An 11,712-nucleotide genomic window follows, 5' to 3' on the forward strand; every position below is an offset into this window, starting at 1 on the left:
TATACACACACGAATAAAGCACATTCTGATTCTGATATGCACACACACACAAACACACACACATGCACGTTAACACTCACACACACACACACACAAGCATGAGCAGGCACAAACACACAATTTACATGTTTGTGGACACATGTATGTGTTTATATTTATGTTAAGGTGAAAGTAAACTGAAAGATAAACAGTTATTTCAGGAATTACTGGAATGTTTGTTGCCTTAAAAGGATGAACCCCTTATCAGCAGGAGTCTGGAGAGAAGGGGGGGGGGGGGAGAGGGAGAAGGGGAGAGTGGGAGGCAGAGAGGGGGATAGGAGAAGAGATATGGAGTAAGAGAGACAGATAATACGAGGCAGAAAGGGAGGTAAACACAGACGGAGAGGAAAGAGAGAGAAAAAGATGGATAGATATAGAAAGAGAGATATGAAGAGGAGACAGAGTGGGAGAGAGAGGACGAGAGAGACAGAAAGAGAGATGGACAAGAGAGAGAGGGAGGGAGAGTAGTTTGAGTCTCTGTGCTACACTGCCATCTACAGCTGAGATATTTCCCTTGGTTTCAGACTGGAATGTGTGTGCATGTGTGTGTGTGCGTGTGTGTGTGTGCGTGTGTGTGTGGGCACTGGGCAGGCAGGCAGGCAGACAAAGAACAGTATTTCAAGGGTATCTCATTAGCGTCCCAGTCTGGTGTCCCACTGGGAGTTACACACACACACACACGCACACACACCTGCTGAGTGAAACTGCTACCCTGCAGCCTGAACCCACCTGATTACCTCGGCCCTGACACACACAGTCCCTCACACAATGCGTTTCACCCCTAGCTCACACACAAACACACACACACAGGAATTGTATTTATTGTAACAACCTGACTCTAATCAGACCAGCTCAGCTGGACTGCAGTGACCTCCATCACACCGGATGAATTGGACTCAAAGTCTGCTTCATAGATGCACACACACACACACGCGCACACACACACTCATCGCATCCTTTTTTTGTGTCCTGAACTTTCTATCTCTCTTTCTGTCAACCCTTGATTCTCTGCCTCACACCCACACACACACACAAATACACACACACACACGCTCGCACACACAAACACACACTCAATTACACACACACACACACACACACCGGCGAATATAACCCAGTGAAACCTCGTTCCTCAATACTTGAAAAATAACCTGAAGAGGTACCAGGCCATGCCAGCCTCTGATTGGCCGGGTTGCAGTACACGGCTGTTTCTATGGTCACCAGGCTCTAATCTGATTCGAGGTGATGGGTAGAGGTCTGAAGGAAATTAGAACAGAGGAAAGAGGTTTTACTGAGTGATGTTCTCCAGTGTGTTTGTATCTCCTGTGTGTGTGTTGATTAAGATAACAAATTACCACGGGAAATCCAAATTTATCATCTACCACTAATCTTAAGTAGGCAGTCACAATCAGTCTGTCATAACCAGGCTGAAAATGGCACCTGGTGTGTGTGTGTGTGCATGGATATGTATGTGTGAGTTTGAATGTTATGGGAGGGTTGTGCATAAGTGCATATGTTTGAATGTGTGTATGTGAGGGTAAGTTATGGAAGGGTATGGCGTGTGTCGGCACGTACATGTGTATATGACCTTTGTACTCTAGCCCTAACAACCCTAACTCTAACCTCCTAGCATCAACCCTGGCAGACAAGTGCCTCGCCTGGCAGGGTCAGCCATGTTTACGGGGGTGTCAACCAGAGATGGTCGTTGTTTGGGGTCTTCAAACGATGCCAGACCGCGAGGCCGGCGGGGCAGATGTTCAGGAGGTGAAAACACAAATATTAGTCCAACAGAGACACAGATCAACAGCTCAGATGAGGGTCCCAGCGGGAGGGAGGGAGGGAGGGAGGAAAGGGGAGAGGGAGAGAGGGAGAGAGGGAGGGAGGGAGAGAGGGAGAGAGGGAGAGAGGGGGAGGAAAGGGATGTAGGGAGGGAGGGAGAGAGAGGGAAGGAGCTAGGGAAGAAAGGAGGGAAAAAGGGAGAGAGGGAGGTAGGGAGGTGAGAGGGAGAGATGAAAGGAGGGAGAGGGAAGGAGGGAGGTAGACAGTGAGAGAGATATCGAAAGGGCGAGAGAGAGGGAGGGAGGAAGGGAGTGAGAGGAAGGAAGGAAGAAAGGGAAGGAGGGTTGGAGAGAGGGAAGGAGAGAGTGAGGGTGATGAGAGGTAGAGATGAAAGGAGAGACCCTACTCCATCTACCAGTACTCTATCTCACCCTACTCCATCTAACAGTACTCTAACTCACCCAACTCAAGAGCTCAGGAAGAAGAGGATTCACTGAGGTGTGTGTGCTGCTAAACTTCAGGAAACCCTCCTGAGGTGGATTTCATCTTTTCTCCCAGGAAAATGTGTGCGCCCTCTCTACTCCTTCCTCCTCGTATAAATATTTGGCTTCCGCAGATATATCTAATAAAGCTGTTTATAATGTCCCTCCATGTTCCACCATAGAGGCAGGATGTAAACCGTTTTACAGGAGGGAAGGATGACGAATGAAGAGCGAGGGAGGAGGGACCGAACGTCAGAGCCCACCTCATGTAAATATTTAAGACATCTGTTAATCCTGGATAACCTTTTCTTTCTGGAGAAAGATTGACCGTTTCCTGTGATAAGTCCTCCATCTCACCTCACTATTAAACAGTGTCTGGCTGCTATCATGAGACCCTAACACAAGCTGCTATCATGAGCGAGCATAAGACGCTAAAATTAGCTGCTAAAACTAGCCATAAACACGACCCACTAACATGAACCGCAAACATGAACCGCAAACATGAACCGCTAGCATGAAACGCTAACATGAATCGTTACAGTTTTTCTCGATTGCTAACACACAAAAATTGTATGTGTAAGCCATCCTCACAAAACCATTTAGCCAATTCCCAGCAGAAAGACCATGCACCCCAGTTTTTAAACACAATTGACCCTTTTTGACACATTGCTCAGGTTCATTCACACTTCTTTGCAAAACTCTAAACACACCTCTCACTTTAAGACACAATTGTCACCATTATGTCATTTAGAAAACACTGTCGTTGGAATAGTCAACTCAAACCAGCACAATTCAAACACCCTTAACAACCAATTATCCATGTGTAAGCACTAACAAGCAAATATACTCAACAAGCAATCAGGGGTTTGGAAGGAATACAAAGGTAAGCTCATCTGTACTTTGAAATCATGGATGAAAATATCAGAAGAAAAGGAAGAATTGTCCAAATGAGAGGAGGTGGACAAGGGAGAGGAAGAGGAAGAGGAAGAAGAACAACAATCTCAAATGAGATATATGCCACACTATGACAGAAATCCCTATGATGATTTGTTTATTTCCTTGTTTTCTTAGCCTTTGTTCCCCAAATTACAATTTACAGCAATACATTTGTGTTGTTGACTAACAGTACTACAGTACCAAGAGCTCAAAATGCAATTGCTGTATAATAGAAAATAAACAGCCTGTAAGAAGGACAATTGCAGTAATTGTGAGTTTTATGATTTACATCATGTCAAACTCATGAGGTGGAACATATCTAAAATTCAGGGACACGTTATAGTCAATGGTTCTTGAAAACCTTTTTATAATAGTGTTTTCAATTCCTCCCAGCAGTGTCTAAAGGGCATTCAGAAGGTTGAATTTATTTGAGGGCTTTGTGTGTATTTTGAATGCAAAGTTAGGTTTATACGACAGATAATATGGTTTTGACTACAGTGTTTGATTTTGGGTCAAAAGTCAAGGGTTTGGCCAAAACAGTGTAAGTATGAAGATGTGTGTTTAGAGTTTGGAGAAAACACAGTACACATTCAAGAAATGTGTCTTAGCAATTGAGAAAAACTGTAAAACAAGAGCTCAAAATGCACTTGCTAATAAACATCCTGTAAGAAGGACAATTGCAATGTTTGTGATTTTTATGATTTGCATCATGTCAAACTCATGAGGTGGAACATACCGTAACTAAAATTCAGGGACACGTTATAGTCAATGGTTCATGAAAACCTTTTTATAATAGTGTTTTCAATTCCTCCCAGCAGTGTCTAAAGGGTATTCAGAAGGTTGAATTTATTTGAGGGCTTTGTGTGTATTTTGAATGCAAAGTTAGGTTTATACGACAGATAATATGGTTTTGACTACAGTGTTTGATTTTGGGTCAACAGTCAAGGGTTTGGCCAAAACTGTGTAAGTATGAAGATGTGTGTTTAGAGTTTAGAGAAAACACAGTACACATTCAAGAAATGTGTCTTAGCAATTGAGAAAAACTGTAACATAAACCTCTAACATGAACTGCTAACGTAAACCGCTAGCATGAGATGCTAGCACGGACCGCTAGCATGAGGTGCTATTGTGACCTGTCTACATCAGGGGTCTCACAGGGACGAAGCCATTCTCTCTGAAAAAAACAAAAGAGCGTGGTTGTGAGAAAGAAAGAGAGAAAGAAGGAAGTCTTTTTTTGTGCTTGTGAGGGAGGGAGCGTGAGCTACAGGTAGTCTGACGTCTGTAGTGTGCCCGTCAACCTTTATGAGTCACAGTTTAAAAATGGAAACTAAAAAGCAGTCCTCCAAGCATCAAATAGCGACATGAAAGGCGCAGGAATGTGTGTGTGTGTGTGTGTGGGTGTGTGTGTGTATACTGTATGTGTGTCTGTGTATGCCTGTGTGTATGTACGTGTGTTTGTATATACTGTGTATGTGCGTGGAGCTCTGTGCCTCGACCGGTTCCAGTGCAAGAGCTCACGTAAGTGTCATAATGTATATTTGTACATCGCTTTGGATAAAAGTGTCTGCTAATTGATGAAACGTCACTGCAAAATGTAATGCAGCACCTCTGTATAAACACCTGACAGATTGTCATCTCGGTTCAGGCGTACTGGTCATGAGCATGAGTCATGCATACTTTCATATATATAAGTTGTGAGTAAGTGAATTTGCAAAGTCAGTACATTTCCAATTGAGTAGGAACATTTTAAATGTAATGAAAATGCATTAAGCTCTATAAATAAGTAGGATGAGGGGGGTCAGAGGTCAGGGGTCATTAGAGGTGATCTCTCGCTCCCTCTCTCTCTCTCCACACGCCTGTCAGCGATCACACCGCACACAGCCGAGTACAGGAACGTCTTCGACACAAGCTGCTTTAAAGACACACGCTGGGGCCGCATGTGTGTCACATGTCCCCATGGTTTGGGGACCATGGGTGTGACCGAGAGAGAGAGAGAGAGAGAGAGAGAGAGAGAGAGAGAGAGAGAGAGAGAGAGAGAGAGAGAGAGAGAGAGAGAGAGAGAGAGAGAGAGAGAGAGAGAGAAAGAGATTGGTGGGGCGGATTTGTATGTTGCCAGTGCTGGCTGCTGAGGGAGGAAGGGCAAACATGAGAGAATGAGAGGGAGAAGGGGAGAGAGATTGGAGGGGGGAGAGAGAGAAGGTGAGAGAGGGAGAAGGAGAGAGAGAGGAGGGAGACGGTCAGGGAGAGAGAGAAAGATGGAGAGAGGAGAAGGGAGTGAGAGAGGGAGAGTGAGGGGGACATGTTTTTCTTCTACCATGAGAAGCACTCAGAGGAACATCTATTATTGAGCAGCAGGAAGGCTTTTAGAAAGCGACCAACCCCTCACTTCACTTAACATCCCCCATGGTCTCCTCCTACACACAGGCACACACACACACAGAAAGAGTTTACAGTACAGAACTGCCTCGTACTGGCATACAAGGTTAAAACTTCCCTCCAGTTCAATCCTGTTTCACACATTGATAATGCGTGTGTTTCCATGTGCTGGAGCATGGCTGTGTTTTAATCATATTCTAATAACGATCCACCACGATCATGATAACAATTTCACAGGTGCTGGCATCCCCTCTTTCTTTCACCTCCATTTTTCTCTCTCTCTCCCTCTTTTCCTACCTCGCTCTTTCAAGTTTCCGTTAATAATTAAGCTAATATGCATAAATACATATCAGAAGCCACAGAGGCTAAGCTCTCAGGCAGAATTGTGCTATAGCGTCAGTGGGTGAGCTTGGCTGAGTTCTGGTCGTCTGCAGGAGTGCCGGCTGTCACAGCGCCCCCTAGCCCTCCACCCCAGCCCTGCAGGCAGCAGAGCCAGGGGGAGCCGCTGGCTGTGGGTGAGTGGGTGCCGTTGACAGGATGTTCCCCAGGGCCCTGTGAAGCCTGTCAGCAGTAGCACAGCAGGAAATTCCCAGGCTTCCGGCCATCAATAGACCCTTTGAGCTGGAACACACCAGGCCTGTTATAGGGAGGTAAACATGCCCCCACAAACCTACACACACCCTCACAGCACTAGACACACACACACAGAGCTGTACAGTATTCTGGAAAACCACTGTAGCAAATGACATTGTGATGGGGGTGAATTTATGGCTGTGATTACTCTGGGAAAGAGTCAACATATTGCATTACTATATATGCTCTGTATATGTTACATCATATATAGCCACTAGATATGCTGTATATATGTCTGATTACATTTTGTCTGTAGAACATGCTTGGTCTGGTCCAGGTCTATTCTGGCCTGGTCTGGGTCTGGTCCACAATGTGGAGGAGAGTGAACCTGTCATCCTTCTTCTCCCTGACTAACCAGATATAAAACATTTACAATCTCAGATCTGTAAACACATATAATCCTAGATCTGTAAAAATATATAATCCAGGATGTGTAAACAAATACAATCCCAGATCTGTACACGTATATAATGCCAGATATGTAAACGTAAATAATCCCGGATATGTAAACAAATACAATCCCGGCTCCGTAAACATTTATAATCCCAGATCCATACATTTATATAATCCCAGATTCTTAATGAAACAAAACCTGTCAAATCTCAGTTGCTTGATACAGAAGAGTTGTTTTGAAAGCTGTAATCCCTCTTGCTGAATCCCACAGGGTCATTAAAACACAAGACACAAATAAAAGAGAGAAGAAAGAGAGGGGGAGAACAAAAGTAGAGTGGAAATCATCAGAGAAAAGAAAAGGATTTAGCACGAGAGAAAAAAGGCATGATGAAGAGAGACTGAAAGAGAGAGGAAAGAATGGAGGGGGGGAAAGAAGAGGGGAAGGGATAAATAGAGAAGGGAGAGAGAGGGGGAGGGAGGTGTGAGAGGGAGAAAGAGAAGGGGTGGGAGGTACAGAGAGAGTAAGAGAGAGGAGGTGAAGAGTAGGGGGGGGGGTGTATCAGTGGATTGTATGTAGAATTATCCATTGCTGTTTGCTATGTGTGTATACAGCATGAGAAACTGACATGTTCTGACAATAAGAACCACTTAGACCTGTCAGCACGTCATGCGTTGGAGCCAAAGGAAGGATCAAACAATCATTCATCTTTAATATCAACGTTCAAGACCTGCTCAGGAGTGGTGGCCAATCACAGCCCGGCAGATGGATGAGTGACAGCCGATTCTGAAACACCATGTTCTCTCTCTCTTATTCTCTCTCCATCTCTGTCCCTTTCTCGCTTTATCTCCATCACCCTCAGTCCATCTCTTTTTCCAATCTCTCTCTCTCTTTCTTCATGCTCCTGTCCATCTCCTTTCTCTCCCTCTCTCCCTCCATGTTGTCCTCCCTCTATCTGTCTCTCCCTCGACCCTCCTCTTTTTCTCATCCATCTCCTCCTCCTAGGCTCTCTGAGAAGACAAACAGCCCTTCACCAGCTGCCAGCAATCACAGGAGGGAGAGAGCGAGAGAGAGGGAGAGGAGAGAGGGAGGGGAGAGAGAGAGGAATAGAGACAGAGAGAGAGAGAGAGAGAGAGAGAGAGAGAGAGGGGAGAGAGGGAGGGAGAGAAAGAGAGAGACTGAGAGCTGCTGAGCTGCTTCTCCACTCAGACAGAGACTTCTTTCCTCTGATGAACGATATGACTGAGCTCAGAGAGAGAGTGGGGGAGAGAGAGAGCGAGAGAGAGAGAGAGAGAGAGAGAGAGAGAGAGAGAGAGAGAGAGAGAGAGAGAGAGAGAGAGAGAGAGAGAGAGAGAAAAGAGGGGAAAGTTGAACCACAGAGAAAAGAGTTTAAAGTATGTGTGTGTGTGTGTGGGTGTGTGCCACCTTGCAGATAGATAGCCAGTGTCTCTCATGCATTGCTCATTGACTTATTCACTCTAATTACATTAGTGAATCACCTACCCTTCTTCTCCACAGAACATCCACAGCGCATCCACTGTGTGTGTGTGTGTGTGAGCATATGTATGTGCGCTTGCGCGTGTCGTGTCCATGTTTGTGAGTGTACGTGTGCGTGCGTGTGACTGGGTTTGTGAGTGTGTGCGCGAGTGTGTGCGTGTGTGTGTTCAGTAGCTGCCTAGCTCCCCCCTCTTCATCTCCTGAGGGAGATTCTCAGAGCATATCCCTCACCTTGAGATCCCCTCTCTCTCTGTCGCTCGCAGGCACACACACACACACACACACGCAGTGTTGCATAAGAGCTGTGATGGAGAGGAGTGTGAATGCGGCACTGGCGTCTTATCTCCCTGATCAAGGAGGAGAGTGTGTGTGTGTGTGTGTGTGTGTGTGTGTGTGTGTGTGTGTGTGTGTGTGTGTGTGTGTGTGTGTGAGGATAATTAGGTTCAGAGAGACCATCAGGATTACATCATTAAGAAACTCCTAAATGATCTGCTCCTCTCACACTGACTCACTGATAGAAGCCCAGGTGTGTGTGCACTTGTGTGTGTGTTTGTGTACGTGTGTGTGTGCCTGTGTGTTTGTCTGTGTGGTTGTGTAAGTGTGCGTGAAACTTAATTTTCAGTCCCTACAAGAATAATCATGCAAACTTTTGTGTGTGTGTGCAGATATACCTGTGTGTGTGTGTGTTTGTGTCATTAACTCTCCTTGTATTGTTGACAGCCAGTCAGCATACCTGCTGGAGCCTAAACTCCACAGCTGTCAGACATTTCCCGAAAGAACAGAAATCCTTCTTGCTTCTTAGAAATGTTCCACCTAACCGTTCCAGTTCCGTTAACCCTTCTACCTCACTGATCTGTTCCTGTTCTACACATCCCCACGCGCTGAACTGTGAAAGCCTCATTGAAGGACTGATTGATTGACTAAACCATTGTAGGGTTTGTGATTTTCTCACTACATACATGATTGTCACACGCACTCGGGCACACACACGCACGCAAGTGCGTGTGTGTGCTCGAATGTGCGCATGCTTCCCCTCCTCCCTCTCCTCCCTCCTCCCCTCCTCCCTCCCCTCCTTTCCTCCTCTGACTGTGTGACGTGTGTGTGTGTGTGTGAGCGTTATGTAACATTACTCCAGGGAGCATAACATGTCAATCAACACTTCAAAGACGGCCTCGTCAGAAAAGACCCACCCCATATGACAGCTGACATCATCAGAGGGGGACATTACAGAGGGAGGTCCTGATGAAAGCCTCCTTGCCTGTGTGTCACACTCATCTCCTCTCTCCTCTCCTTCTCTCCTCCTCTCCTCCTATCCTCTCTTCTCTTACTTTCTCCTCTCTCCTCTCCTCCGTGTGACTACTCAGAAATGAAACAGAGACTCTTTCTGGAGTCGTTCACATTACTTTCCTTTCTGTGTTAAAGACTTTTTCTAGAAACAACTTTAGGATAACATGGGTTTTACCTCCCTTCAAAAGTGTTGCTTGTTTTAAGGATATACAGTTAGCTACCATTGCTAACCTAGGGTACTGTTTCTGAATTAGACAAGTCAACGCTGGTCCCTCATAAACCTAACTTCCTGTTTGTGTTGTGTCTGTGTCTCAACCTTCATATGTGTTCAGCCCAGGGTTTGACAGACAGCTGGCAGGCTGCTTATAAGGGCGTAAAACTGTCCCCTCCCATCAGGCTCTGCAGAGGGAGGGGGTGGACACAGAGTCTCCATGGATACGGAAAGGTCTCTGTGGTCACACCCTGCAACTTTGCATGTTACAAACATCCCTGTCCCTCTGTCTTTCTTTCTCTCTCTCGTGCTCTCTCTCTCTCTCTCTCTTTCTCTGTCCCCCCTTTCCCTCTCCTCTCCCCTCTCCTTCTCTCTCCTCTCCCCCCCTCTTTCTCCCCCATCCCCCCCCCCCCCTCTCTCTTATATAACAGGCAGGTTCTCAGTGATCCAGATATGATATATGAGTGTGTTATTTATGTCTTCAAGGCAGGGAGGGCTCTGCAGTTTCTCACCCAGCTGCAAGTCACTACAATGATGATGGCTCTGGGATGGATCACTGGTGTGTGTTGTGGTGTGTGTGGTGTGTGCGTGAGAGACCAGAAGCCTCACACACACGCAAACACAGTCAGGTTCAAACCTGCAGACTTGAGGAGGAGAGGTCTTTCTTGTTAGTCTGTTTGAGGCCTGGAACTCTCTACCTCTCCACCCCCTCCACCTCTCCGTCCCTCCACTTCCCACTCCAGTGTCCCTCCACCTTGTCCATCCCTCCGTCTTTCCATCCAGTAATCCCTCTATCCTTCCATCTTTCTCGTCTGTCTCCATCTCTCCAGCTCTCCATTCTTCCATGCCTTCTCCTGTCAATCCTCTGGCTCTCTATCTCTCCATCTCTCCATCTCTGGAGTTATAATCAGCCATTTTTCCTGTCTCCTTATCCTGGTGGGGAGGAAGGTAAAACACAGAACAATAGAGATGGCCATGCAAAGATAGCACAGAAATATGTGTGTGTGTGTGTATATTTGTGTGTAATGTTTGTTTGGGTGTGTATGCGTGTGTATGCATGTTGTGTGTGTGTGTGTGTTTGTGTGTGTGTGGAGGGCGAGACCTCAGCAACAAACAGGTTTGCTTGCAGAGAAAGAGTGTTCAGCTGCAAGGTAAGATCTTCTTGTTTCTCTGTCAGCTGAACATGTGATGAATTTCTGTAAAGGTTTGGTCATGTTATTGTGTGCGTGTGTGTGTGTGTGTGTGTGAGAGAGAGAGAGAAGTCAAGGAAATTAGATAGTGTGGGAGAGACTGAGAAACCGAGACATAGAGAAAGAGTCACATTCTCTTTCGTATCCCTCTGACAGTGACAAGCTTCTCAATACTTCAAGTGATTCTTCTGCATTCTGACCCTTGTCCTGACCGTCCGTGTGCGCGTGTCTGTCTGTGTGTGCGTCTGTGTGTGCGTACCTGTTTGCATGTGCGACATCGACAGCTCTGTCACCATGGCAGCTGGCTACTTCTCTCACAGCTGCGGAGAGTTTCCTCCTCTGAATGGAGCCGTGTGACTTTCAGAGCATACAAGTTACAGTCACACAACAGTCAGAGCCGTAGAGGGTTAGGGTTCGCAGTGAGAGGCGTGTGCAAGCGCACAAGTGTGTCGCGCATGCGAGGCGTGTGTGCGTTGTTCTTGCGTGACCGAGCTGACGTGCGTTGCATGTCGTCCGTCTGTCCGCTCCATGGGTCTGCAGTACTCAGTAACATGAATGAAGAGGCTCGTGCTAATGTTCTCTGTCAGGCAAACTCATGGCGAGAAATATGTGTCCAACGATCCGTGAGTCAAGAGAAGGAGAGCATGTTGTTGTCCTCTCCCCCTCCTCCTCCTCTCCCTCTCCCTCTCCTTCTCCTCTCCTCTCCTCTCCCCCTCCTCCTCTCCTCTCCTCTCCTCTCCCCCTCCTCTCTCCTCTCCCCCTCTCCTCTCCTCTCCTCTCCTCTCCCCTTCCTTCGCCTCCTCTCCTCTCCTATCCTTGGAGGAGAGGAGAGTGAAAGCAGGGTTTAAACACACAGGAGAGTTACTGAATGTCACCACGACACAGACAGGG

At 46.6% G+C, this 11,712-nt stretch overlaps 1 long non-coding RNA gene across 1 annotated transcript; it reads left to right on the plus strand.

Moving 5' to 3' along the window:
- The first annotated feature begins 1,669 nt into the window (after window positions 1–1,669).
- On the plus strand, window positions 1,670–2,543 carry LOC134011012 (uncharacterized). Its single transcript, XR_009928367.1, has 3 exons — window positions 1,670–1,803; window positions 2,290–2,382; window positions 2,483–2,543. It is a non-coding gene; the product is annotated as an uncharacterized LOC134011012 (long non-coding RNA).
- Window positions 2,544–11,712: the final 9,169 nt, after the last annotated feature.

Source organism: Osmerus eperlanus, chromosome 24 (genome assembly GCF_963692335.1).
Source record: "Osmerus eperlanus chromosome 24, fOsmEpe2.1, whole genome shotgun sequence".
Taxonomy (NCBI): domain Eukaryota; kingdom Metazoa; phylum Chordata; class Actinopteri; order Osmeriformes; family Osmeridae; genus Osmerus; species Osmerus eperlanus.